This window comes from Mustela lutreola, chromosome 2 (genome assembly GCF_030435805.1).
Source record: "Mustela lutreola isolate mMusLut2 chromosome 2, mMusLut2.pri, whole genome shotgun sequence".
Lineage (NCBI taxonomy): Eukaryota > Metazoa > Chordata > Mammalia > Carnivora > Mustelidae > Mustela > Mustela lutreola.
In genome coordinates, this window is record NC_081291.1 from 18612633 (window position 1) to 18640575 (window position 27943).

General features: G+C 46.1%; 1 protein-coding gene and 1 long non-coding RNA gene across 8 annotated transcripts in view; one reads left to right on the forward strand and one right to left on the reverse strand.

The window, feature by feature from the left end:
• PRKAR2A (protein kinase cAMP-dependent type II regulatory subunit alpha) overlaps positions 1-27943 on the reverse strand; it is a 149472-nt gene that overhangs the window by 11409 nt on the left and 110120 nt on the right. The window contains exon 12 of one of the 2 annotated variants that reach the window (XM_059160847.1): positions 25835-27344. The exons of the other annotated variant lie outside the window; for it this stretch is intronic. The gene's annotated coding sequence lies outside the window, so the exon portion shown is untranslated. Of the gene's footprint in view, positions 1-25834; positions 27345-27943 lie in introns of those variants that run through there. 2 annotated transcript variants of the gene reach the window in all.
• The window catches only part of LOC131823905 (uncharacterized), a 33083-nt gene continuing 15479 nt past the window's right edge, over positions 10340-27943 (forward strand). For 3 of the 6 annotated variants that reach the window (XR_009350702.1, XR_009350705.1, XR_009350701.1), the window contains exons 1-4: positions 10431-10665; positions 17028-17067; positions 17448-17531; positions 20452-20537. This is a non-coding gene — a long non-coding RNA (uncharacterized LOC131823905). The other 3 variants (XR_009350706.1, XR_009350703.1, XR_009350704.1) reach the window with 2 other exon arrangements.

Genomic DNA, 27943 nt, shown 5'->3' on the forward strand with positions numbered 1-27943 from the left:
GGCCAGCACCCAAGTGCTGTACCTGCTGATGAAGGGACAAGGTGTGTCCTGCACTGCACCAGGTCCTGTGGCCAAGGGGCACAATTTCCTCTGGCTTCTTGCAAAAAACCCCACTCAGGTAAATACGCTCCTCAAGGGTCTACAAAGTGGCCCCGGCTCACAGCACCAATCTGGAAGCTTTTTTTTTTTTTTTTTTTTTTTTTTTTTTAAGATTATGTATTTGAGAGTGACAAAGAGTTGGGGGGAGAGGGAGAGAAAGCGTCTCAAGCAGACTTCCTCCTGAGTGTGGAGCCCAATGCCAGGAGCCCAATGTGGGGCTCAATCCCATGACCTTAAGACTGTGACCTGAGCCTACACCAAGAGTAGGATGGCACTGAATGAGCCACTCAGGCATCCCCCAATCTGGCAGCTTTCATCACAAACCACTCTGCAAAGTGTCAGTGTTCCTCCATGACCAGCAAGAAAAGAATGAGCCACAGGTATGAGAAAAGTCCTGACAGTGGTACAGGTCACAACACTATGCCACTTGCCAGTCATCCTCCAGAAATTCTAAGATTTCTTTCCAAAATAAAGCATAGCAAAATATTTACTATATTTATTTCGAGATAATCAAGTTCAAATACACGCACAGTTCTGAAGCAAATCAGATGCTGACTCCTTCAGAATCACCCCAGCTTGTGCGAAGGGCAGTGATTTCAGTCACTCAAGGGCACATCTGAGGACTGGGAAGGAAGGCCAATGGGGGCACTTCCACTTTTGACACCTTACCTTTTTGTTCCCTTTCTTTGTCTATACAAAGAGCCTCCTGTATTTTTTAAAGTAAAAACACTCTTCTGAGAGTGCAATCAATCATTCCTGGAAGAGGACCAGCCTGTCCCCTCCTTTCCCACCCCTCACCTGCCCTAGACCGGCTGGCCACGTCCATCAGTCTTTCAGAGTCCAGAGTCTGTCACATGCCACACCTGGGACCTCTGCAGGGTTCACTCTTCCAAATGCCCCAGGACCCTGCATCTGAGGCTTACAGTCCTCCCCTGGCCTCCCAAGGGAGGTGCAGCATCCCCATCAACCCACAAGCCCTCATGCATGCAACCCTAGGAAGGTGTTACTGTGTCTGTCCCATAAGGCCTAGCACAGGTACTACAAAGGGCAGGGGCACCTCAAAGGACCTGGGGGAAAAGATACTTGTGTTCCCATACTCTCTGGTAAGAACACAGAGCAAGAAAAACCCAAACCCTTAGCAGGGAGTTGGCAACCAACTTCACTATCTCTCCTCTAGAGGCACTCACCTCAGAAAACAGACACTGTTCATGGAAGGACACATTTCACTGCCTTACATGAGTACAGCATAAAAGCAGAAAACCTGAAAATGTTCATGAAGAACTGACTAATTTAGGAGGACCATAATCTCAGCAATGTGCAATTGAATGGTTTAATAGTGGTGTATGCCTTCCCTGTTGGGTCATTCGAGCTCATAAAAATATACCTTCTGCGGTCAAATACATTACATCCACCCTTCTTCTTCCTTTGTTGAGTAACTCCAGGTAGTCTCTCAAGGAAACAGTCTTGACTCTGTTTAGCATGAAAACCAACATGTGCTGGTCCACACATCTCCACAGAGCACCCTGTAAAAGCAGCTCAAATGAGACCTCCACAGAGACTTAGCATCACTTCTTGCTCATTAGAGGGGAGGACTGAGCTAAGGTGCAATCCTCAGAAACCAAGTTTCAAGCACATTGAACAAATAGCCATCGGAGTGAAAGCTGGCAGGCTCGGAGCTAGGTTAACCAAACGTTGCTGCAGCCTTAGCAACGACACCAAAGTTGCACAGATGTGGGATCTCAATCCCAGATAAAAAGGCAGGAAGGAGGGTTGCAGCAAATCCCTACCTAGCATTAGTTTTACACTTGTAAAACAAAAACAATCTACTATTCTTATAAAATAAGCTTTGAAGGGAGGTGCAAGATTTTTACGTCCCCTAAGACAGTAAGATGGAACTCACACAGTCCATGGGGCCTCTCATTTCCCAGTGTGCAGCTGGGGCTAGAAAAGCCTGGAGCAGAAACAGCAGTACTAGACTTTCTGGCTTCTAACACATCTTACTTCATGAAAAGAAATACAATCTTCCTTAGGCCTGGGATGAGACACTCGATTTCTAAAACACATCTGAGTGTCTCCAGTAAGATAAATGGATGGATACACAGAACCAACAGTACTAAATGATCTCCCGGTTTGATCAACTATGATTTTCAGTCAAATACATGCACAAGAGTTCAAACAACCAAATAAACCCAGCAGTGCAGAGAAAGTTTGTGAAAGAGGTCCAACTGGCCCAGACTGACCTCAGTTGTCCCACGGAGTTTATGACAGCAGGTACTGAAACTCCTTCTCTAAACCACAAGGGTTTCAAAAACATTACCCAAAGCCTGACATCTTCCGTCCGGAGTGGGATGAGATCATCCTGGCAATGGCAACAACAACAAAAACCCAAGTGAAAGAGTGAAAGACCTACCACAGTAAGGGTCCCATGAGCAACTGCTGGAAGTGTTGTTTCTGTTTTCCCGTGGGCAGGGTGCTGTAGGTGCAAACCATACAGCTTCAGCAACAGCTACACTTCACAAACATTTAAAACCAAATCAAGGCACAACTCCTCTGTTCAAACATTTGTTTGTTTACACGTGTTTTGCTACCTGTTCTGACCTGGAGACCACATTTAGGAGCTATCACCCTCCCAACTATTTCAATCTTAACTAAGTGGCATCTTAGTGGCATTAAATACAAAGACTCTTTCTTGTTACTAGAATATTAACTTTTAGCCACCACATACTGATAATGCTGGTGCATTGCCATAGCTTAATCCTTACCTGTAAGACTGTATTAGTGTAATTTCAATGAGAAGAGATCCCTGTTTATGAAAATTTACACTAAAAACAAATATACAGGGGCACCTGGTGGCTCAGTGGGTCAAAGCCTCTGCCTTCGGCTCAGGTCGTGATCCCAGGGTGCTGGGATCGAGCCCCACATTGGGCTCTCTGCTCAGTGGGAAGCCTGCTTCCTCCTCTCTCTCTGCCTGCCTCTCTACTTGTAATCTCTATCAAATAAATAAACAAAATCTTTAAACACACACACACACACACACACACACACATATATATATAAATATATATATGTATATATATATACACACAGGGGCACCTGGGTGGCAAGGGCAGTTAGGCATCTGCCTTTGGCTCAGGTCATGGTCCCAGAGTTCTGGGACTGAGCCCCGCATCGGGCTCCCTGCTTAGTGGGAAGCCTGCTTCTCCCTCTCCCACTCCTCCTGCGTGTGTTCCCTCTTTCACGCTCTGTCAAATAAACAAAATCTTAAAAAAAAAAAAAAACCCCAACCAAACAAAAACATATCATCTTGAAACAGACTGGAGAAAAGGTCTATAAACAGAAAATGAATCCAAGGTGCATCTGAGCTAGACGCGGACCACAGATGCTCAAGTCCAAGACAGTCTCTCTGGGTAAGATGTCCTCATTTCCCCTCCAACCCTCCATGTAAAATGGCAAAATGGTAATGTGCTACAGCCTCCCCATCCCAAGGCAACCACCTCTGGGGCAAACTACCACAACCAACAGCAGGAAGAGCTTGCTTCCTCCCTCCATTTCCAGGGCTTAACTGAGTGCAGTGGTGGCCTTTACAACAGGCCAAAGTGAGCAGTTTCAGAACGACCTAATGGCCAGTGGGGAGGGGAGCTATACTGGGATGAGGGACATAGGATTCCTTCTGGGATGCATTGTAAGGTAAGTGAACCACAGCTCAGTAAAGCTGTTATATAGAAAAAAAAAAAAAATCAACACAGTTAACAGGGTCACACTGAAGAGATCACAGCCAGCTCAGGGTAGAGGCTCTAGTGATAATGTCACACCTCTGCCACCAAGAGTGAAGATCAAGTGCTCAGGAGAGCACCTCCAAATGTGGCTATGACAACACCAAAGATGCACGCAGACAAACTGCAACAGAATTCTCAAAATATGTGAGTAAAAAAATCTAACTTCTAAAGGAACACGTTGTTTTAGATAATAACTAAATGAGTATGTGCAATTAAAAACAATATTGTAGGAGGGGCGCCTGGGTGGCTCAGTGGGTTAAGCCGCTGCCTTCGGCTCAGGTCATGATCTCAGGGTCCTGGGATCAGGTCCCGCATCGGGCTCTCTGCTCAGCAGGGAGCCTGCTTCCTCCTCTCTCTCTCTCTCTGCCTGCCTCTCTGTCTACTTGTGATCTCTGTCAAATAAATAAATAAAAAATCTTAAAAAAAAAACACACAAAAAAACCCCCAATATTGTAGGAAAGTCAACTTCCAAGTACATCTAAGTTTATACACTTTTGAATTGTATCAAAAAAATTCTTTTACGTGTGCCTGGGTGGCTCAGTGGGTTAAGCCTCTGTCTTCAGCTCAGGTCATGGTCTCAGAGTCCTCCTCTCTCTCTGCATGCCTCTCTGCCTACTTGTGATCTCTCTCTCTCTTTCAAATAAATAAAATCTTTTTAAAAAAAATTCTTTTAAATCTCAAATTCAGGCCTGCCTGAATATCCCAGGGTATACATGGTGCTTTACCTCCTCCTGGTGACTGTGTTCATCTATAAACCAGACATGGTCCAGTTTTACAGAGGTGCTCTGAGGCAGGAACAAGAGTAAAACACCTAGCCGCCTGCCTGGCTATCCTCTGCCCACTGCCCTACAGCTCCTGCAAAGAGTCCATGGGGAGACAGAGGTCAAGGAGGAACCGATGGTACAGGAGCGGATAAGGGCATACTAAGCTTGTGCTCCTGGAAGGAAAGAGAAGAGCGGAGGCTTCAACGCCAGGCAGAGGAACAGACTGCCATGGGACATCCTGCCTGGCCTTTAAAGAAAACCCAGATTTTTAAACCAGTTACAAGTATGATAAATTGACCACCGTTACTGGTAGCACTCTTCACCCTGCAGATCTGCTTCCATACACTCTTCTATTCTTTACATAAACAGGATCAGGTTGTGCTGTTTTGCTTTTCTCCCCCAATGAAAATCAGCTTTATTTTTCTCACCTTTTAAAAAAACTGTGATGAAATACACACAACATATAATTTACCTTTTTTTTTTTTAAGGTTTTATTTATTTATTTGACAGAGGGAGAGAGAAATCACAAGTAGGCAGAGAGGCAGGCAGAGAGAGAGAGGGGAGCAGGCTTCCCGCTGAGCAGAGAGCCTGATGCAGGGCTCGATCCCAAGACCCTGAGATCATGACCTGAGCCGAAGTCAGAGGCTTATTAACCCACTGAGCCACCCAGGCGCCCCTACAATTTACCTTTTTAAGCTATTTTGTGATGTACAGTTCGGTGGCACTAAGTACACTCACAATGTTGTGCAACAACCACCACTACCCATTCCACAACTTTTTCATCTTCCCAAATTGAAACTCTGTATCCATTAAACAGTAATTGCCCAGTTCCCCTATCCCCAAGCCACTGGCAACCACCACACAGCTTTCTGTCTCTACGAATCAAATCAGACAACTCTGGTTTCTCATACAAGTAGGATCATTCAACATTTGTTCTGTTCTGCCACTGTTCCCCACTAAACTATATCCTTAGCAAAAAGGATATAGTTTAGTGGAGCCATCTGTCTCTATAGAATTCCTTTCAAAGGCAGCATATTATTCACACAAAATCATAATGTATTTTTAACTTCCCTAACTTACACTAGTTTATCACAATAATAATGCAGTTGAGTGTCCCTGTAGCGGTCTTTGCACTCTTCTGGAAGTATTTCTGTAGGAAAATTCCTTAGAAGTAGAAGAATCGCTGGGACAGAGCACAGAGGTTGAACCCACTGTTTCACTCTTTTGTGTAATGCCTGTGAGCCACCAAGGATTGTGGAGCAGGGTAGTGACATTCTCTGTAGGAAAAATTAACCAGGCAGAGAGAAATAGAAAACCTGGCTTCACAGACACCCAGCGCATCTCTACTGCGATGGCATGGGGTGGACAGTGGCAGCAGGACCCAGCATTTACAGGAGTCTTCTACGTTCTTACTTAAGGAGCAATCAAAGAGATACAATTCTTATACACATTAAAAGCCTATGTGAAAAAGGAGGTTTGAGAGAAGAAAAAAATTTAAGCTTCTTAGAAAGTTCTCAAGCTACTCTGTTACATGCTATCCTATAGACGTGTTTCAGGTAACTTGTGGGCTCATGAATTTAGAATCTGGGTATTTGAAGATGTCAAAAGCAAAGGTAAAGAGGAGAAGGCAACACTGCCTTCACAGTCCTGAGCCTGGGAGTTTGCAGGCGGAAGGAGATGAAAGCAAGAGTACCCCTAACAGAACTGCAAGCTCTAGGAGGCCATCAGGATCAAGACCAAGCTGGTCTCTCCAGCCTGTCCCAGAACGGGCTTCCTTCTCTCATGGGTTCTCTTCTCCTTCATCCCTGGGGTGGGAGGTAGGAAACAGTCCTGACAACTCAAATTCTCCTGCCTCCTCCAGTGTACCCACAGAGCTTTGTGCCCAATCCCCACAGGGAATTAAGGAAGGATGGGTGAGAATCGAGAAACAGGATTTGGTAGATGGTCAGGTGGTGTACCACTTTTCTTAACCCTTCAGGGGTTACTGGCCCCCTGGAGAATCTGAGACATCTGTCTGTGGGTCTCTCCTGAAAAATGCACACCCTCACTGAACTCCACATACAGACTGGAGTGTGGGCACCTGTGGACCCTATCTTCAGAACCCAATACGGGGAATCAAATTAGAGGGATGAGTCAGATATTGAGCATTCCCACGTCAGAACAAAGATGTTTTGGTTCAGGAAGTCAGAAACAGCTCAGAAGACATTTCGCTGAGCTGCAGACACTTATATATAAGGGAATGGTCAAGCACTCAAGAAATAGTCAGCAGATAGTTGGGAACAATGGGATTGAAGCTTGAGTGAACCTAACGTGGAAACAGATTGGGGGGTTACCTATAAAGGAAAGACAAAAGACACTCTAAGAGTAATGTACAAAAAAGGAAGAACGCTGGGTCAGGGACCCCATAGGTGTGAACTGCCCAGGAGCAGAGGGTGTAAGAGGAGGTCTGTAAAGAGACAAAGAGGCAGAATATCTACAATCTCCTGGAAGTCACAGAATCTCCTCCCAGTTTCACATGGAAAATCTAGGGCTCACAGTTTTGGGACTACACGACACAGAGGGAGTCAGAGGGTCTTATACTGTGTAGCCCTTTAGGTCCCTGACAGACCTTGGGTTCATGGTTTGGGGCTCAGTTATGAGGGAGCCTTGGCAAAGCCTTCACAACATCTTCACTGAAGATATACAGGAGCGACCCTTTCAAACCCAGCCACTGTAGACAAAAGGTCTCAAGCAAAGGAAGTGATCAGCAAAAGCCAGCATAGGGGAAATCCGAAAGGATAAATGACAGTTGCTTCAACAAAACAATTACAAGAAAAACAGAATGAAAAAAAAAACAAAACAAAACCCAAAACCAGAAATAGACTATATAATTTAAGAAACAAAAGAGATACTTCAATCAAAAGCAATGTGCAGACCTTATCTGGATCCTGATATGAACAAATCAACTGTAAAAAAATTATGGGAAAACCAGAGACATTTGACCATAACCAGGTATTCAAGTGGGGAAAAAGGTATTATCATTAGTTTTTGTAGATTCAACGGGCGGCTCCTTGTCTCTTAGAGATACACAATGAAATACTCACGGAAAAATACATCCTGAGGCTATGCCACCTAAAAAAACTCAAGTTTTGTTTGTTTGTTTGCTTGTTTTTAAGATGGGGGAAGACAGGCAGTGAGATGAAATAAGATCGACTAGGAGTCAGTAACTCCAACTGGTGATGGATGACAGACCCAATCCGACTATTCATCCACTTTGGAGACTTTCTTCCTTCAGATTCTGAGGTGGAGTATAAATTCAATTTTGGGAAAAAGGACCTTTTCTTGCTACCAGAATATACTGCAAAATATAATACTACTGGTTACTTTTACCACTCGATATCCAAGTTGGCAAAAATAGAATTATTTAAAATACAAAAACATTTTTTAAAATGTAACCAAAGAAGAGAAATCATCTGCTTACCTTCCACTGTACAAAAATGTGTTCAATGTGTTAGGGCAACTATCTCACTAGGTAAAATAACTTAAAGGGAAAATTCTTTCCCAGAGCATCCTCTTTATGAACCAAACAATGGAAAATTTTCACCTCAGCAAGCTGGCCTCAGAGGCTCAGGCTCAACCCTGTTGCCTAGATACCAGTGACATCTCCAGCCCTTACAGAAAGGAGACTGGCTAAGGTTCATCAGTCAGCAGTTGCTCCTTCCTTCCTTCTACATTCCACTGCTCCAACAGACAGGGGGTTGGTATACATACAGTGTACTGGTCTGTCACTCGTAAAGCTCCAAAACACAAAAGAAGTCTATTCCGTCTGCTAAAGTGTATTGTACAATTATATCAACTCTGGTGCTGGTTCTCCTGCCCCTGGTTCCTAACAATTCCTATGAATTCTACTCTAAAGTCACAATGCAAATAAATCAGTTGGGAGTAACAGTTAACAGTCCAACTGACTCTTTTTCCAAAGAAAAAGTTACTAAGAGATGAACTGGCTTTTTATTTTTTATTTCTTTTCTTAAGATTATTTATTTATGTGAGAGACAGCAAGCGAGAAAGAGAACACAAGTGGAAAGGGGCAGAGGGAGAGGGAGAAGCAGACTCCCCACTAAGCAGGGACCCCCCCCCCATGATGCTGGGATGCCCTACGTTGCAGGGATGGGGGGCTCCATCCAGGGACTCCAGGCCCATGACCTGAGCCAGAGGCAAATGCTTAACAGACTGAGCCACCCAGGGGTCCCTCAACTGGCTTTTTATATTGAATATGATAAAGTATTCATTTTGCGGGCTTCTAATTTTGATAGTGGCTAAATTTAAAACAATAACACCACCACCCTGAAACTTCTCTTTAAATACTTAACACCAGGTTACAGGATGCAATTACCCAAAGTCCACAGCAGCAACTTGTGTAAATAAGCATCTGAGTTCACTTAAAATGTAACCCTGCTAAAATTGTAAATACTGCAAATATTTTAAATACTAGAGTTCATCAAAATTACTGTAATCATGATGCTTTATGAAAAAAGAAAATCACAGAACTGGTGAACTGGAACACTTTTGTTAACGCTCTTCAAAAGTTTCAGTACTTTTCCTTAAAACTATCCTTTTTGAAGACTTTATTTTGTTCTGGTCTCATGTACATTTTACTCCCAAAACGTTCCATTCCAAGCAGTAACTAGCTCTATGTCCCTGGTATTTAAGAGCACTAGGTTTTGCTGTTTTCTACCTTTTGTTTTCACAACGTCTGGCCTCATTTTTCTGCTAGTGCAGCTTTCTTAACAGAGGAAACCGAGTAATACAAATCATTAGGATGGGAGGCAAAAGCAGTCTTGAAGCCAATACGAAAGAAATGAAAGCTCCACCCACGGTGAAGCTTACCGCTATTAAAGAAGCCGTCCTCTGATCCATTTTAGGACTTTTTTGGATAATAAGATGTGCAGATTGCCTCACCAGACACCCGCTGACAGGCCCAACTGGCATTCAACGCTCAAAATGGCTGCACATCTGCCGGCCCCAGGTAAACAGCACCTGAGGCGGTGGGCTGGCTCTTCCACCCGAAGACTCAAGGAGAAACCCCCCTCAATAACCCGGGAGCCCGTGGACGCCGCTGTCCTGGGAAGTAAAGACCCAGGAGGTCTCCCCCCACAAAGACCTGGGGAAAGCTCCTCAATGACCGGGGGAGATTCCGCACGGCCAAGATACCCGGGAGACCCCCCCTGATGACCAGAGAAGATTCTGCCCCTCAAAATCAGGAGAAGCCCCCCCCACCGCCCAGTAACCCGAAGACATAACGCCTCTCTCAAACGACCGGGGGGTATCCGGCCCTACGAAGACCCGGGGAGATCTCCCCGCCCCCGGGATCGCGGGGGAGCCCCTCCCCAAATAACCCGGGGACAACCTAATGAGCAGAGACCTCGCCCCTGAACGGCCCGGAGACACCCTCCTCGAAATATACCGGGACGGCAGAGCTATAGGCTGGACAAGGCGGGCGTTACCTGCGGCCTCAGCCCGTCCCGCGGTGCTTCCGTCCTATTGTTTCTCTCCCATCAAGATGGCGGCGGCCGCGCTGAGCCCCGCCCCCCGCGCCTCGCTCCCGGAGCCCCTCGCTATTGGCTCGCACCGGGAGCCCGGCGCGTGGACTGGGCAGCCCGAAAAGCGCTGTTGCTAGGGCGCCGGGAACCCTGGCAGCGGCTTCCGGGAGGGGCGGGGCACGGGGCGGGGCACGGAGCGGGGCCAGGGGTGGGGCGGGACTTTGCGTGCCTTCCAGGGGGAGGATGGCCTGGGAGGTCAGGTGGGTGGTTGGGTGGACGGATGGGCTTTGGGCTTGTGGGGGCAGTGAGGGATCCCTGTGTGAACGGATGACTCAACCAACTGTCCCATTTTTCCAGGGTCCGAGGGGTTTCCCGGGGTGTGGATTTTTCAAGGCTAACGTTGAGATGATCTGTAGCAAACTGGGAATTTCATCACCCTACCAGTTGGATGGACAGAGGACTAGACGGGGATGGATGGAAAGACGGACAAAAGAGTGACTGTAGACGGTGAGTAAAGGAGTGGTTATATGCACATGTGGATAGATGACTAGATGTAGAGGGGAATGGCTGTAGAGTTCTCTAGGGACTGGTAGGTGACCCTGTGCCCAGCCTAGGTCCTGCCAACCTCCACACTGCGGGTCTTGTCTAAGGCTCATTTGTCCTGGGTCCTATGAGATGACGAGAAGGGCTCCCACCTGAATGGATGTGAGTGAAGCTGGGAAATTGGAGGGAGGAGGGAAGTGCTACTGAGAGTGGACAGAGCCTCCTACCTGACCTGCGGTCTTTCTGTGAAGTAGGCCAACATGGCAGCCCCCTGCTGCATGTGCTCTGGGGGTTTTTAGAGATGTGCATTCATGCATATGCTTGTTCATTCAACAGGTATTTACTAAGCACCCATACTCTGTGCTGGAAATACAGCAGTGAACAAAAACAGTTTAAAAGTGGGGGGGGGGCGCCTAGGTGGCTTAGTGGGTTAAAACCTCTGCCTTCAGCTCAAGTCATGATCTGGGGGTCCTGGGATCGAGTCCAACATCCCGCTCTCAGCTCTGCAGGGAACCTGCTCCCCACCCCCCGGTGCCTGCCTCTCTGCCTACTTGTCATCTCTGCCTGTCAAATAAATAAATCTTAAAAAAAAAAAAAAAAAAAAGGTCGGGGGGTGCTGCCTTTATGAGAGTAGGCAGGAAAGCCTTCCTGTGACCAGCTGATCTCTTCTTTCCTGGAAGCACCTTCCCTGTGTGTTTCAGGCCTCCATGCCTTCATGCTTCTCACCTCACTGGTTCTTCCTCTTTGCCTTCTCTCTCTATCTACATTCTCTCATAACCTTATCCAGGTTCATGGCTTCAAATTCCACCTACACGCCCATCACTACCAGAGGTGTATGTCCAGTCCAGATCCTTCCTGAGTGCCTGACTCAGTGCCCAGCTGTAAACTAGGCATCTGCACTCACTTCCACTTGGCATCTCAAACTCAACTTGTGTCCCCCTCACTCTGGCTTAAAGGGATGGCTGCTTAGTCCTTTTGATTGCTCGGTCCAAATGCCTCTTGACTGCTTTCCCACTTACATTCAAGATGTCCTGTTTCTTCCATGGTATCATTTACTCAGAATGAGAGCACTTCTTGTGCTCTCCCGGTCTAAGCCACCACCCAGTCCAAGCCACCACCATCTCTCCCTAAGGCAATGTCAAAGCCACAAGCCCCTCTGCTGCCCTTGCCACCTTCAGTCCATTCTCCACACATCTGCCTATGAATACATACATCAGAATCCTTCATGCCCAGCTCAGATCCCTGCAGTAGCACCTCCCCAAGAAAAAGTCAGAGCTGACAGGGATCCTGTGATTCCCCATTACTCTGACTGCATGTCCTCTGTTCATCTCCAGCCCCACTGCTCAGCAACCTTAAGTTTCTCACAGATCACACCCTGTGCACTCTCCTGGTTCAGGGGCTGGGCTCCAGGTGTTCCTGTACCTGCAATGCACTTTCCACAGATTTCCACAGGACCATAACCTAATGCCCTCAAAGCCCCCCATTTCAGATTGTAGCCTGTACCTTTCAGCCAGCACATGGGATCACCTTTATCCCTTTACCCTTGCTCTACTTTTTTTTCATAGCAGTTACTTTTCTCATGGAGGCATTCAATATCCTTATATGGCATTGCCTGGCTTCCTCCACTAGAGTAAGAGCTCTGTGAGGTGAGAATTTGTTTTAGTCATGGATAGATCCTGAGCACCTCAAATACCAAGTAAACTCCAGAAATACCTGTTGGCTGACCGAATAAGAAGGATGTCTTGTGGTATTAAATGATAAATTAAAATGGGGCAGCAGAAGGTTGGGGCAGAATGAGAATATCCCAGATCAAAGCTAGTCCTGGGTCAGGCCCAAGGCCCCCACACCCAGCAGGATTGCTACGAAGACCAGTCCAGCTTCTGCTCCTGTTCCCTGCCTGTACCCACAGAATAAAAAGAGCCCAAGAGGGGTGCCTGGGTGGCTCAGTGGGTTAAAGCTTCTGCCTTCTGCTCAGGTCATGATCTCGGGGTCCTGGGATCGAGTCCCACATTGGGCTCTCTGCTCAGCAGGGAACCTGCTTCCTCCTCTCTCTCTCTCTCTGCCTGCCTGTCTGCCTACTTGTGATCTCTCTGTCAAATGAATAAATAAAAATCTTAAAAAAAAAAAAAAAAGAGCCCAAGAGGGACCAGTCATTCAACCCCTCACAGGGAAGTACTGCCCCACCTTCCTCTGCCCTCTCCCCACTCTCCCATTCCAGTACTCCTGTGTGTGGAGTTGAGGCTGGACAGGGCGGGGTCTCCCTGGGGAAGACATTAATTTACTCTTATATTTCTTCCATAAGTGCTAACCTGTGCTAGACACTGGGTACATAGCAAGAATGGACACAGTAAGAATTCGAATGATTTATAGAGTCCTTGCCCCACAGTGAGGAGTGTGGGGAAGTAAAAGATGAGTATAACAGTAAAATAAACAACTTAAGATGTGCCTCGGTGGGTTAAGCATCTGCCTTTGGCACAGGTCATGATCTCAGGGTCCTGGGAATCAGGCCCTGCTTAGAGCTCCTTGTTCAGTAGGGAGTCTGCTTCTCCCTCTCCCTCTGCCCCACCCCAAGTCATGCCGTCTCTTTCTCTCTCTCAAATAAATAAATAAACTCTTAAAAGAAAAACCCAACTTAATTATGGACAGTGTGACTAATGGAGAAAAGGAACAAGGGTGATGTGCAGAGTATGTTGTTTACATCTGAGGTAGCAGGAAAGGTCTATCTGAGAAGGATACATCTAGCTAAGATGAACCTAGAGGCATGGCTAAGCAGGGAAAGATCTAAGAGAAGCCATTTCTGGAAGAAAGCATAGCAAGTGCAAAGACCCCAAGGACAGAACAAGCTTGGCATGTTAGAGGAATATGAAGAAGGTTCTAGGGTCTAATGGAAAAAATAGCTCAGAGCTCAATGGAAAGCTCAAAGGCATGAAGAAAAGACCAGGGATCTGGAGGCCAAATCCAGGAATCCCGATATACAACCAGGAATTCCAGAGGGAAAAATGGGGATGGATGAAATAGAGGCATGAACCAAATAAATTACAGAAGAAAACTTTTCTGACATGAAGAAAAAGCTGTGTCTGCAGATGGGAGGTACTGACCTCATTTCCAGGCAGTATGGAAGGGAAAGATGATAGTAAATTCTTCAACTCCAAGGAGAAAGAGAACATTGTACAAATTCATAGATAGATAGAACAAGTTACCTACCAAGGAGGAAGGGCCAACTGGCTTTAAACTCTCCCTCATAACATAGGTAAATTATTTGCCACTTATACGCAGTAAAGGGTCAGTCCTTATGCCTGGAGCGAAGAGGTAGCCATTAATGGAATGGAAAAAAGTACTAGAATTTCCAAATTACCAAGGGGAAAAATGAAATGAATGACATCTTAGAGAAGATCGGAAAGTAGTAGGTAGTTGGTAGTTTCATATAGTTCAATGGAATAAAAAGATAAAATCACAAAATAAAAAACAATATACATAGGGGTGCCTGGGTGGCTCAGTGGGTTAAGCCTCTGCCTTCGGCTCAGGCTGTGATCCCGGGATCCTGGAATCGAGCCCCGCATTGGGCTCTCTGCTCAGCCTGCTTCCCCCTACTCCTGCTTGCCTCTCTGCCTAATTGTGATCTCTGTCTGTTGAATAAATAAATAATCTTTTTTTTAAAGATTTTATTTATTTATTTGACAGATAGAGATCACAAGTAGTCAGAGAAGCAGGTAGAGAGAGAGGAGGGGAATAAGCAGGCTCCCTGCGGAGCAGAGAGCCCAATGCGGGGCTCGATCCCAGGACCCTGAGATCGTGACCTGAGCCGAAGGCAGAGGCTTTAACCCACTGAGCCACCCAGGCACCCCATAAATAAATAATCTTTTAAAAATAATAAAAAAGTAAACATAAAGGAATTAAGGAATGGCAAACATCTTTGTCATACTAAACAACGATACCCTGATCCCCCATTAAAAATCTAGAGACTGGGTTAGAAAGACAAAAAAAAAAAAAAAAAAAGATACATACTGTTTATAACAAAGATACTTGAAACCACAAGAAAAGAAAAGAAAGAAGAAAAGACCAAAAATAAAGGAGTTGGCAGAGAGAAAGATCAGGCCAGCATAAAGTAGAAGACAGCAAGAGCAGCCACACGACACCAGAGAAGGTAGGGTTTAAGGTGACAGGCACTGAGAAAAATAAAGATGGTCATTATCTAACAGAGGCACAGTTCATGAAAAAAATATAAAATGTAACATAATCATAAGCCAACAAACACCAGATACTAAGACTACTTTTTGTTTCAATCAGGAGCTAGACAGGATCAGTATTAACACTATTCTCCTTATACAGTGCTTTAGAGTTCTAGCAAGTGGAGTAAGACAAGAAAATAAAATGTTTTAAATATTGAAAAGACAGAGGTTGCACTATCTTTTTAGTTAATGTCATGAATGGAAATCTAAAAAATCCAAAGGACTTTTTTGAAAACTACAATTAATAAGAGGACATGTTAAGGTGATCAATACAAGAAAAATATGTTAAAAATTTACTATGGGGCACCTGGCACAGTTGGTTAAGCATCCGACTCTTGATCTCAGCTCAGGTTGTGATCTTAGGGTCGTGAGACCGAGCACCCACATCAGGCTCTGTGTGCTGCTTGAAGTCTGCTTGGGATTCTCTCTCCCTCTCCTCTGTCCCACCCACTTGTGCTCTCCTCCTCTCTAAAATAAGTAAATAAATAAATACATAAATAAATATTTTTTAAAAATAAAGGAGCACCTAGGGACTCAGATGGTTGGGCATATGCTTTTGGCTCAGGTCATGATCCCAGGGTCCTGGGATCCAGTCCTGAAGTAGGCTTCCAGCTGAGCAGGGAGCCTGATGTGGGACTCGATCCCAGGGAGGCTGTTTCTCCCCCTCCCTCTGCTATTCTTCCTGCTTGTGCTCTCTCACTCTCTCTTTCAAATAAATAAATAAAATCTTTTCCAATAAAATAAAATAAAAATAAAAATTTACTCCAGGAGTGCCTGCGTGACTCAGTCAATTAAGTATCTGACTCTTGATCTCAGCTCAGGTCTTGTTCTCAGAGTCATGAGTTCAAGTCCCACATTGGGCTCCACATTGGGCATAGAACGTACTTAATTTTTTTTTTTAATTTACTAAATAACTAACAATAACAGAACTATAAAATCTTTGGGGATAATTATGGAAGGTATAGGAATTGTTCTAAGTGGTAAATTTCCTATAGGAAATCATGCTAGGAGTCTCAGAGGGAATGGGGTCAGGATTCATCCATCGCTTGAGACTGGACACTTGCCACTCTGGACAAAATCTGGATTTATTAGCAAAGATGAAGAAGAAAAAGGATTGGGAGGCAACCAACAGAACCTCACAACATGAAAGAATGATCAAGTATATCAGAAGGCAAGAAATGCAAATCAGAGTGAAAATGTAACAATGATGGGGCGCCTGGGTAGCTCAGTCCTTAAGCATCTGCCTTCAGCTCAGGTCATGATCCCAGGGTCCTGGGATCAAGCCCCACGTTGGGCTCCCTGCTCAGCAGGAAGCTTGCTACTCGCCCTGCTTGTGTTCCCTCTCTCGCTGTGTCTCTCTCTGATAAATAAGATCTTTAAAAAAAAAAAAAATGTAACAATGGCAAAACTACAGAGAGAATAAGATGATGAGTGGTTGCCAGGCATTTGAGGGAGGGGGAGAGATAAATAGGTGGGCACGGAATTTTTTTAGGGCAGTGAAACTGTTCTATTTAATACTCTAATGGTGGATACATGTCATTATACAGTTGTCAAAACCCACAGAATGTACAACAAAAAGAATGAACTCTATGTAAACTCTGGACTTTGGTTGATGATGGGTCAACACTGGTCCACTGATTGTAACAAACATGTCACACTGATATGGGGTGCTGATGGGGAGGGAGGCTGTTTGTTGGGCCAGGGAGGGGATATATGGGAACTCTCTGTACTTTCCACTCAATTTTGCTGTGAACCCAAAACCACTCTTTTATTTAAAAAAAGACTATTCAGGGCGCCTGGGTGGCTCAGTGGGTTGAGCCGCTGCCTTCGGCTCAGGTCATGATCTCAGGGTCCTGGGATCGAGTCCCGCATCGGGCTCTCTGCTCAGCAGGGAGCCTGCTTGCTCCTCTCTCTCTGCCTGCCTCTCTGCCTACTTGTGATCTCTGTCTGTCAAATAAATAAATAAAAAGTCTTTAAAAAAAAAAAATTTAAAAAAAGACTATTCAATTTTTTTTTAATAAAGGGAAATGAGCTGTCACTTTCTCTTTAATACACCCGCAGATGTTAAAAAGAGCTGCACCAACTCATGTTTTCCAGGATGCAAGGAAACGGATTCATCCAGACATTATTGACAAAGGTAAGGCTGTTCACAGCCTTTTTGGGGAAGCAATTTGGCAAACTCCAGTAGAATAAAAATGCACACACTTTTGGACCCTATGGTCCCAAAGTTTGGATTCTCACTTATAGAAATGAGAGCACTGGGTGTGCCTTGTATGATTAGGGATATTTATTCATGCATCATGTATAGTGGGGGGAAAATTGCAAAGTGATGGCCTATCCACAAGGCCATGGTTAGAGACATTCTGGTACCTGCACACTGTTCTGGCTACTATGCTGTATAAAAAATTCCCTAAACTCTCCTTAGTGGCTTAAAACAGTAACATTTATTGTGCTCACCAATCTGCCATTTGAGCAAGATTCAGTGGCAACTGTTCTTTGTGGCATCAATCTGGGCAGCTTGGAAGCTGGAGCTGAAATCCTCAGAAGATCCGTCCCTTGAAGCGTGTATGATGCTGGCTGTCAGCTGATCCTGGGGCTGAGGTAGGAACACCCAATATTGACCTCCATAAGCCCTGGGCTTCCTCCCAACATAGTGGCTAGGTTCCCAGGATGAGTGTCCCGAGAGAGGAAGGCAGGTGGAAGCTATATTGCCTTTCTTTCTTTTTTTCTTTTTTTTTTTTTAAATATTTTGTTTATTTATTTGACGGAGAGAGATCACAAGTATGCAGAGAGGCAGGCAGAGAGAGAGAGGAGGAAGGAGGCTCCCTGCTGAGCAGAGAGCCCGATGCGGGGCTCGATCCCAGGACCCTGAGATCATGACCTGAGCCGAAGGCAGCGGCTTAACCCACTGAGCCACCCAGGCGCCCTATATTGCCTTTCTAACCCAGACTCAGGATATACACAGTAGGGCTGGCATATGTGTTCAAGGAGAGGGGAATTAGACTCCACCTTTTGTGGGAGGAGGATCAGAAAGTCTGGGGAACAGGTTTTAGGTCTCCATTGAAAAGGAGGAATTAGAATTGCCACCACCTGAATTGGAGGGACTGCAAGAAGTTGAGATGAGTGGGAAAGATGCAGAGAAGTGTGTACGGAATGATCTAGTGTATACAACAAAGACAGACCACGCTGTGTACATGTACGATTGGCACTTTGTACAGCACAGCTTTGAACTCCACTTATTTGCAAATTTTCATATAAATACAGTACAGTACTGAATATGTATTTTCCTTCCTCTAGCTTACTTTATTGTAAGACTACAGTATCCAAAAAAAGAATACAGTATACAATACATAGAACATACAAAACAGGGTAATCGACTGTTTATGTTATTGCTAAAGCTTCCAATCAACAGTAGGCTACTAAGTTTTTGAGGAGTCAAAAGTTATACACGGATTTTATTCTGTGCAGGAGGTTGGCGTCCCTAATCCCTATGCTGTTCAAGGGATTAACTGTATATATATAATGATTATGTAAGCAAGGAGAACTATGGAAACACGTATCTTTTTTTTTTTTTAAAGATTTTGTTTATTTAGAGAGCACGACCATGGGGAGGGGGCTAGAGGGACAGGGAGAGGGAGAGAATCTCAAGCTGACTCCCTGCTAAGGGCAGAGTCCTACCCAGGGCTTGATCCCAAGACCCTGAGACCATGATCTGAGCTGAAACCAAGAGTCGGACACTTAACGGACTGAGCCACCCAAGTGCCCCATGTCACCATGGTTTTCCAGAAAGTGATGATGATAGAAGGGAGAGGCCTGGTGTAAACAAAAGAGGAAAAGATAAAGACCATGCTAAAACCCAGCAGTTAGGATGACTTCTCCCTTACGCATTTAATTACAGGTGTTGATGCCTCTGTATGAAGAAAGTAGTTACCTATTTATTTATTTACTGTTGTTGTTTTTTAAGTCAGCTCTGTACCCAGTGTGGGGCTTGAACTCCTGACCTGCAGGTCAAGAGTCACATGTTCCACCAACTGAGCCAGCCAGGTGCCCCAAGAAAGTGGTTTTTCAGAGAGGCATGTTTAGGTGGTAACCATCAAGAATATTGAGGTAATGACCACCTTACTGTAGGGCGCCAACAGTATCCTTCCTCTGGGCTCTGTTTTTTGGGAGTGGGGGTGAGAAATCACTGAGCAGAATGTCTGTTCTATGCATCTTTCTGTATTCATTATATTCCACACTTTGAACAAAAATTTAAATTTAGAAAAACAAAAAAAGGCAAAGCAAACTTTCCAGAAGGTTCTCAGTGGGTGGAGTGAAGAGATGGGAGAGGGATCCCAGCCCAGATCACTGGATGCTCGGCCCAGCACAGTGTATATATCTGGAGTGAGCAGCATGGAGAGAACACCAAAAGCCATGCTGAGCGGAGACCTCGCCTCAGGGGTGTTAAGAAGCCAGGCCCCAGGCAGGAGTCAGCCAGGGTGAGAGAGGTTGTCCAAAAGTGGAGGGAGGGAGAGTTGGACCAGGAGGTAGAGGCAGCCTTTCTGTGCTAAAGATCCCAGCGGGGATCCCTTCTTTCCTCCCACACAGGCCTGGCTTGGGATTGGGGAAGGAAAAGCCATGGTCTGCTAGGGCCGGGGCCAAGGGTAGGGTCAGGAGGGAGTGCATGGATAGAGCTGTCCTGGGCTCAGTTCTATCAGAAAACCCTTCCCTGCCTGTTTCTTAAATCAAGCTGGCCTTTCTCGCTCCACACCACCCACTCAGGCCCTCGGCTCCCAAGGGTTGGATGGGTAGTTCCCAGTCCAGAACACGATGTTCCCACCAGGACAGGGCAGGACCCAGGTCCCCCGCTACCCTACCCCCTCCCCTGCTTCCATAGCCCTGGGAAGTGGACCACACGGGGAGGGGCTGGCTGCAAGTCATTCCTGATTTTTTGTTGTTGTTGTTACGGAACAAAAGGCAGGAAAATTACCAAGAAAAAGATCCCACAGGGCCAGGGTGGAGGCGGTTCCCAGCACATCATGCTGGATGCACACCCTGTCCCCACCGCATCCAGGCCACGAAGAGCCTAGAAGGACACTGAGAAACTCCCATTGTGCTCGCCTGGTTTCAGCGAGCCCCACTCTGGCACGCTTTGTGTACCTTTGCCTCACTTTGTAAACCTGGCCCTGGACCAGTTCCCAGGTGCAAAGCTAGCCCTTCTGGGACATAAAACTAGTTATATCTGTTTATCAGGTATGAGAATCACTCACATAGGTTTTCATTTGGGAGGCCAGTTCTCTGTCAGGGAGTAGGGCCTGCTTTCACTGTGAGCCAGAGATGGCCAGCTTGAAGTGAGCACAAGAAGAGTCCACACCAGCCCCTTAACCCCAGCCTCCCACCGAAGCCTGGCCTCCTGTGACTGGGCCTTGGTCCAGTCCAGGCAGGTGAAGGGTCAGACTAGAATTCCACTGGGCCAACACACATGGGCAGCCAAGGGCAGCGGAGTGGATGCCCTCCCATGAGCCTGCTTCCTTCTTTCCAGAGGAGCTGGAGGATCTCCAACTCATCCTCATCTCACCAGTTTCAGCCCGGAGCTGCCAGCCCAGTGGAACCATCTTGAGTTCTGAGGTAGGGGCAGTGCCTGAAGTGGGGATCTGGGGGTCTGGTCTGTCCTCCAGCTCTGTCCTGGGTAGGAAAGCAGTCTGGCTTCCAGAGCTGCCAGGGCTGCAGCTCTCAGCGGGGGGAACAGCCCCCCGTCTGGGGTCATAGGAGCCTGTGTGTGGCCTCATTTCTCATCCTGGGCCTGGGGCCACAGGACAGGACGCCAGGAGTCCAGCCTGGCCCTTGTGCTATTCCAGCTCGCCTGAATCAATGCACAGTGGCCCCAAAGGCCTCTGCCCTGACTGTTGTGCAGATCCAAGCCTCAGCTTCGGGTCCCCCTCTCCTCTAGCTGCCCAGGCTGGGCCCATGACAGGCATGGGAGAGTGTGCTGTGGGTGTCCCTGCATGCCTAGGCCTTTCATCTTCAGAATGAAAATGTCCAGTTTAGGGGCGCCTGGGTGGCTCAGTCGGTTGAATGTTTGCCTTTGGCTTAGGTCATGATCTCCAGGTCCTGAGATCCAACCCTCTGTTAGGCTCTCTGCTCAGTGGGGAGTCTGCTTCTCCCTCTCCCTCTGCCCCTCACCCCCACTCGTGCTCTCTCTCTCTCATTCTGCTCTCTCAAAATCTTTTTTAAAAAATAAAGAAAAAGGAAAAAGAAAGAAAAAAGAAAACGTCCAGTTTAACTATGCTTGGATGTTATGCTGGCAAGTGCTGATTTGCTTATCTGGTGGATCTAGACTTTAGCTATTCCTTTTTACCAGTTTACTAAGAAAACAAAACAAAACAAAACAAAACACGCAACTGAACACTCCTCCCTCCTCATTCTGGGGGCAGGAGGACCTGGCCAAGAAGGGGGTTGCTGGATCCTGGCTTCCAGTAGCATACACAGCGACTTGTGATCCCTGGCTCAGTGCAGTTCTGCACAGGGAGGAAGTGGTGGGCTGATGGCCAAGAAGGCCACAGAGATTTGGCTGGTACTATTTTCATCTGTGTTCCCCAAGAGCTGGCCCACAATGCCCATTCTTCTGCCTGTCAGGATGGACTGATTGGTGCGGTCCTAGTGTCTGTGGTAGCTCCTTTGGTTTCACAGTTCAGCCTGGCCAGCCTCCTGCCCTGCGGTCTACAAATGGGCTAGGCACCACTTGACTTTACTTAAAGACATACTTAAGGGAGCCTGTGTGGCTCAGTGGGTTAAACCTCTGCCTTCGGCTCAGGTCATGATCTCAGGGTCCTGGGATGGAGTCCCACATCAGGCTCTCTGCTTGGTGGGGAGCCTGTTTCTCTCTCTCTCTGCCTGCCTCTCTGCCTACTTGTGATCTCTCTCTGCCTGTCAAATAAATAAAATCTTTAAAAAAAAAAAAAAGACATACTTAAAGGGAAGCCAGTTGGGGCGCCTGGATGGCTCAGTGTATTAGGCGTCTGCCTTCAGCTCAGGTCATGATCCTAGGGTCCTGCAATCGAGCCCCATGTCAGGCTCCCTGCTCAGCCAGGAGCCTGCTTCTCCCTTTCCTTCTGCCCCTCCTCTGCTTGAGCTCCCTCTCACTCTTCTCTCTCAAATAAATAAATGAAATCTTAAAAAAAAAAAAAAAAAGACAAGCTCATTACTGGTTTTATAGGAAAGAAAGAAATGCTCCCAGGATCAAGGATTTTGGCTGGGAAAAAGTCAAAGAGGAAGGGGTAGAATGTCACACAGAAGAGACTTTCAGAAGTTTGATTTTTAGCCCATGACATCACAAAACGCAACCTAGACCCAAAACTCATCTCTGGCCAAGTTTCATCCTGATGTTTAGGATGACTAGGATGAAGGTGACAATTTCTTAGACATCCCTACCTGGAGGGGGTCTCCTTCAAACCTCAAGTTTAGGGGCGCCTGGGTGGCTCAGTCATTAAGTGTCTGCCTTTGGCTTGGGTTGTGATTCCAGGGGCCTGGGATTGAGCCTCACACTGGGCTGGCTCCCTGCTTGGCGAGAGGCCTGCTTCTCCCTCTCCCACTCCCCCTGCTTGTGTTCCCTTTTTCGCTGTGTCTCTACCAAATAAATAAATAAAATCTTTAAAAAAACCACCCTCAAGTCTAGTCTTTCTAGACTAGACACTTTTATAGTGCCCCAGATACTTGTGCAGCCAGAATTACACAATGCAGGCTAGAGCAGGAAGGGACAATGCACACCGCGTGTCCAAACTACTCACTTTACGAAGAGGCAGTGGCTGCCGTGAAGAAGGGCAGCGTCACCAAGGGCAACAACAAGGCACTGGGCGCATGATCATCCTTGAAATAGGAGAACAGGGCTGCTGTCTATGTGAGTCCAGAAACATGGAGGATAAGCTCCGTCATCAGAAGAAAGGTCCAGAATGCCCTGGTGGACCTCAGTATCATTCTTGATAATTCCTGTGGTTTAAACAGTGTCATGGTGTGCCTGGGTGGCTCAGCTGGTTAAACGTCTGCCTTTGGCTCAGGTCATGATCCCAGGGTCCTGGCATGGAGCCCTGCGTTGGGCTACTTGCTCATTGGGGAGCCTGCTTCTCCTTTGCCCTCTACCCCCTGGCTCCTGTTCTCTGTATCTCAAAGAAATAAAAATTTTAAAACAAAACAAAACAAAAAACCACAGTGTCAGGAATGTCCATAGGAGGTCATCAGAATTTGCTCCATGAGGGGTGTCTGGGTGGCTCAGTCAGTTAAGTAACTGCCTTCAGCCGAGGTAATGATCCTGGAGTCCCAGGATCAAGCTCCATGTCAGGCTCCCTGCTCAGGGGAGAGTCTGCTTCTCCCTCTGCCCCTCCATCCCTGTGCTTGCTCTCACTCTCTCAAATAAAATCCTTAAAAAAAATTTATTCAATGCATGAATAACTCATTTCTGACATTCTAATTCAGAAATTGGATAATACTCATCTAAATTCACAAGTCATTGCTCAGTAAGTTCCTGGTCTACACCCAGCATTTTATCTGCATATCCCTGAATAGCGAGGTAACAGTATCCGTGCCATCATCTGTGATGGGGCAGTTGTCCACAGAGAGGATGGGTATGGGTAAAGGAAGCAAAATTCATACTTAACACGAGGCCTTGTGAAACAAACACAGATTCCTTAATCACGATGTAAATAAACTGGTTTAATTCTGTTATTATAAAATAGATGCTCTAAGATCACTGAGGATAAGTACAGAACATACAAGAAGGCAAAGTCCTCATGTCACATGAACCCTTTGAGGCTGAGACTGTGGACATGATCTTATTGTTGTCCTGGCACTTCTTAACTGTTCATAGTGATACCACCACTAAAACTACAAAAGCCAAGTCATATTTAATTATTTTATTTTATTTTATTTTTTTTAGATTTTTTTTTTTATTTATCTGACAGAGATCACAAGTAGGCAGAGAGGCAAGCAGAGAGAGAGGAGGAAGCAGGCTCCCTGCAGAGCAGAGAGCCCGATGTGGGGCTCGATCCCAGGACCCTGGGATCATGACCTGAGCGGAAGGCAGAGGCTTAACCCACTGAGCCACCCAGGTGCCCCAAGTCGTATTTAATTTTTAAAGCCTCGAAATAAGGCCGGTTTGGCTTTGAGACAGCTCAGCTACCAGTTTCTTGAGCTCTGTGGGCTATCTCAAATGTTCACCCCCTACTTGACTCTTTTGTACTACCAGGTTAAGCAAGATTAAACGGGAACATGATTTTGCCAAACAGCTTCTTTTGGTCACTGGGAAAGAAACGTTAGGTACACAAGGTTATCACAGAGTCATTGCTCCTTCGTGTGATAGCCATGCTACTGAGAAGGAAATGATAGAAGTAATCTTGTCAGACAGAGATGCTGTTTGCTGGGCTTCACTGGGGAGTTTATCTATCCTGGCAAGGGACAGACTTGACGCCCTTCCACAGCAGACCCGACAACTCAAATACCATGCTGGGATAGTTAATTTTTTAAAAATTTAAATTTTTTTTTAAAGACTTTATTTATTAATTTGACAGAGAGAAATCACAAGTAGACGGAGAGGCAGCCAGAGAGAGAGAGAGAGAGGGAAGCAGGCTCTCCGCCAAGCAGAGAGCCCGATGCGGGACTCGATCCCAGGACTCTGAGATCATGACCTGAGCCGAAGGCTGCGGCTTAACCCACTGAGCCACCCAGGCGCCCCTAAAAATTTAAATTTTTAAGTTCGTTTTTAAAGATTTTATTTATTTTAGAGAGACAGCATGTGAGTGGGGGTAGGGCAGAGGGAATGGAAGAGAGAGAGAATCCTAAGCCATACCCAGTGTGGAGCCCAATGTGGGACTCAATCTCATGACCCTGAGATCATGAACTGAGCCAAAAATCAAGAGTCATATGGTTAACCAACTGAGCCACCCAGGTGTCCCTAAATTTTTTAGTTTCTAAGTAGACTCCATGCCCAGTCTCATGACCCTGAGATCAAGACCTGAGCTGAGATCAAGAGTCAGAAGCTTACCTGACTGAGTGCCCCTAGGACAGTTAATTTTATGTGTCAACTTGACTGGGCCATGGGGCGGGGATATTTGGTCAGCCATTGTTCTGGGAGTTTCTGTAAGGGTGTTCTGGGATGAGCTCAACATTTAAATCAGTAGGCTGAGTAAAGCACATAGCCCTCTCCAGTGTGGGTGGGCCTCATCTAATCAGCTGAAGGTCCAACCATAACAAAAGGACTCTTTCTTTTTTTTTTTTTTTTTTAAAGATTTTATTTATTTATTTGACAGAGAGAGATTACAAGTAGGCAGAGAGGCAGGCAGAGAGAGAGAGGAGAAAGCAGGCTCCCCGCCGAGCAGAGAGCCCGATGCGGGACTCGATCCCAGGACCCTGAGATCATGACCTGAGCCGAAGGCAGCGGCTTAACCCACTGAGCCACCCAGGCGCCCCAAAAGGACTCTTTCTTGAGTAAGAGAATTTTCCTGCCTGACTGCCTTCAAACTGAGGTATTGGTTCTTCTTGGGCTTCCAGTCTGCTAACTTTCTAAAAGGAACTACTCTATCAGCTCTTACGGTTCTCAACCCTTCACATTTAGACTGGAATGAAATTATCAGCTCTCCTTGGTCTACAGTTTGCCAACTCATCCTGCAGATCTTGAGACCTGCCTGCTCCATTACTGCATAAGCCAATTTCTTATAATAAATTTCTTTACAAACACACACACACACAAAGACACACACACAGAGACACATTCCTTATTGGTTCTTATTGGAGAACCCTAACACACATGTCCAGGCCTCCTATCTAATTTTCAAGAGCTCACATCCCAGTCCCAGCAATGTATCTGCCAGATGAGTACTATGATGGCCTGGAACCCTAAAATGAGAGGACAAACAACACAGGGCCACACCAAAAAGTCAGACATGATTTGTCAGCCTTTATTAACCAAGAGCAAAGCCGAGCCCTAGAGTTTCCTTTTAAAAAACCCAACCTTGTTTATGGCAAACAATGATTTAATTATATGTTCAATACTACAGAGCAAGACTTGATCACTTTCTAATCACTTATTCTTCTGAGATTAATATACAAGTGTAAAACGGTTAAAATAAGATTGTCCCCAATGATTTAAAAACAATTCCAATTGAAAGACATTTCAAACACAATGTGTAGAACTCAGGACCAAAAAAAGACCTTAAAACATTTTACCTTTGAGGTAGCATAATAATGCTGAATTAGATCTCCTTTATTACAATGAGCTTAAGAAAAAAATGAGGAAATCTACCTTTTGCTCAAGGTGGGCTAAATGGTTTTCTGCAAATCCCCCATGAGGTTAGTGACAGAATTTTTTTTTCTTTTTCTTTTTTTTTTTTTTAAAGTATAAAGATAGCCCTGCAGTGTGTAAAAGGAAACCCACAGGGGAAGGCTGCTTCCCATAAAATAGACATTAGAATCACTGAGGAACGTCAGCAGTCAAGACAGGAGGAACAAGAGGTAATTGTAGTGAAAAACCAAAACAACTTGTATCTTGGCAAGACTGGTTTACAAATGTATGTCAAGAACAAAAATTCCAACATCAGCCAACCGAAAACAAAAGATAAAAGATGACATTCATGGGTCTTTTTCCTTTTTCTCTGTGCAAAAATGCTCTTTCACTTTTTCTAAATGAGAGAAGGCTGTTTGTACACTGTGACTTGACATGGAAATGCTTTGTACCCAGGGTGCCGCTGGGCACCAGTGGCACCTCTCACTGACTACCATTGTGAGCAGAGAATCTGGGCATTAAGAGGATGAACATGACCTCTCCGGGCCGGAGAACCACTTCTTGCCACTTTGCTGCTGAATTCACTCATAAACTGCTCAAAGAAAAGCTGCACTCTGACTTCTGAGAACCTACTACAATTATATGTGAGACTGTCAACTAAGAGGACAGCACACATGACGCCCTTCTTCAGAGACTACGACCAAATGAAGAGGGTGGGCATGATAAACTGGGCTTAGAAAGAAGGATAATACTATAGGTTGGGCGTCAAGGCTCAAGGAGTATTTTCCACTACCCCAAATCCACAGCAAAGCCAGGAAAGACGGCATGAAGCTCTAACCCACGGAAGAGAACAACATAAAAAGGATCTCTTCCCAACACACACCTCCGCTTGAGGCCCAACCAAAAGTGCAGGGATTGCCGGGCATAATGTAGACACCAGAGCCCTCAGTCGAACTTGGTCTGCCACCTCAGATTCCCCACGCTGTGAAGAGAACCGGAACACTGTCGGACTCCTGGCACTATTTCACTCACGCTGGTCCCTTTAAAGTCTTCCTTCCTCAAGCCAGACCCCCAAGGGGCCCTGTATGCAGTGAGGGTCTGGACTCATGATCCGTAGGTCAGTCTGTAGTTAGAGCTGGAGGGCTTAAACCTGGATGACTTCTACTCTGTAAAACAGCGACCATCAGTGAGTTGGGGGTATCAAAGAGGCTTCTGTGAGGGGGAAGACTGAACTGGGATGTGCAAGAAGGCCGCATGAGAAGGCCCATGCCTAACAGCCTGGAGGAGTGACTCAGGACACGAGGCGCCCAGCCGGCCCTGACTGATGCTGGCATGGGGGGTACAAGGGAGCATCTGCTCAGTGTTTAAACAGAGTCCTTGCGTAGTTTGGGCTAGGCCTCTGTGACACCCCTAAAGCTCCATATACTTGCTACTTGTGGACGAAACAGGTGTGATTCTTGTCTGCTAAAGTACAAGATCTGCTTTCTTAACTTATTTGATACTAAAACAACGCCCTAGAAAGAATAACCTTGGAAAATCGTAGGAAGAAAACCACATGGGCTTTCCCAGCGCTAGCTGCCTGTTTTGGAGCATTAGTTACAACCTTTCATGATGCTGGGAGCTGCAATGCAGGTTACCTCGCTAGGGCAGTCTGAAGGCAGTCTCCTGCTTTCACTTCACAGAACACAAGAAAAAGGGAGACTTTGACCAAGGTTGTGGTGAGTCACCACTCTGGAAATCTCTCCACTGCACAGTCCATGGCAAA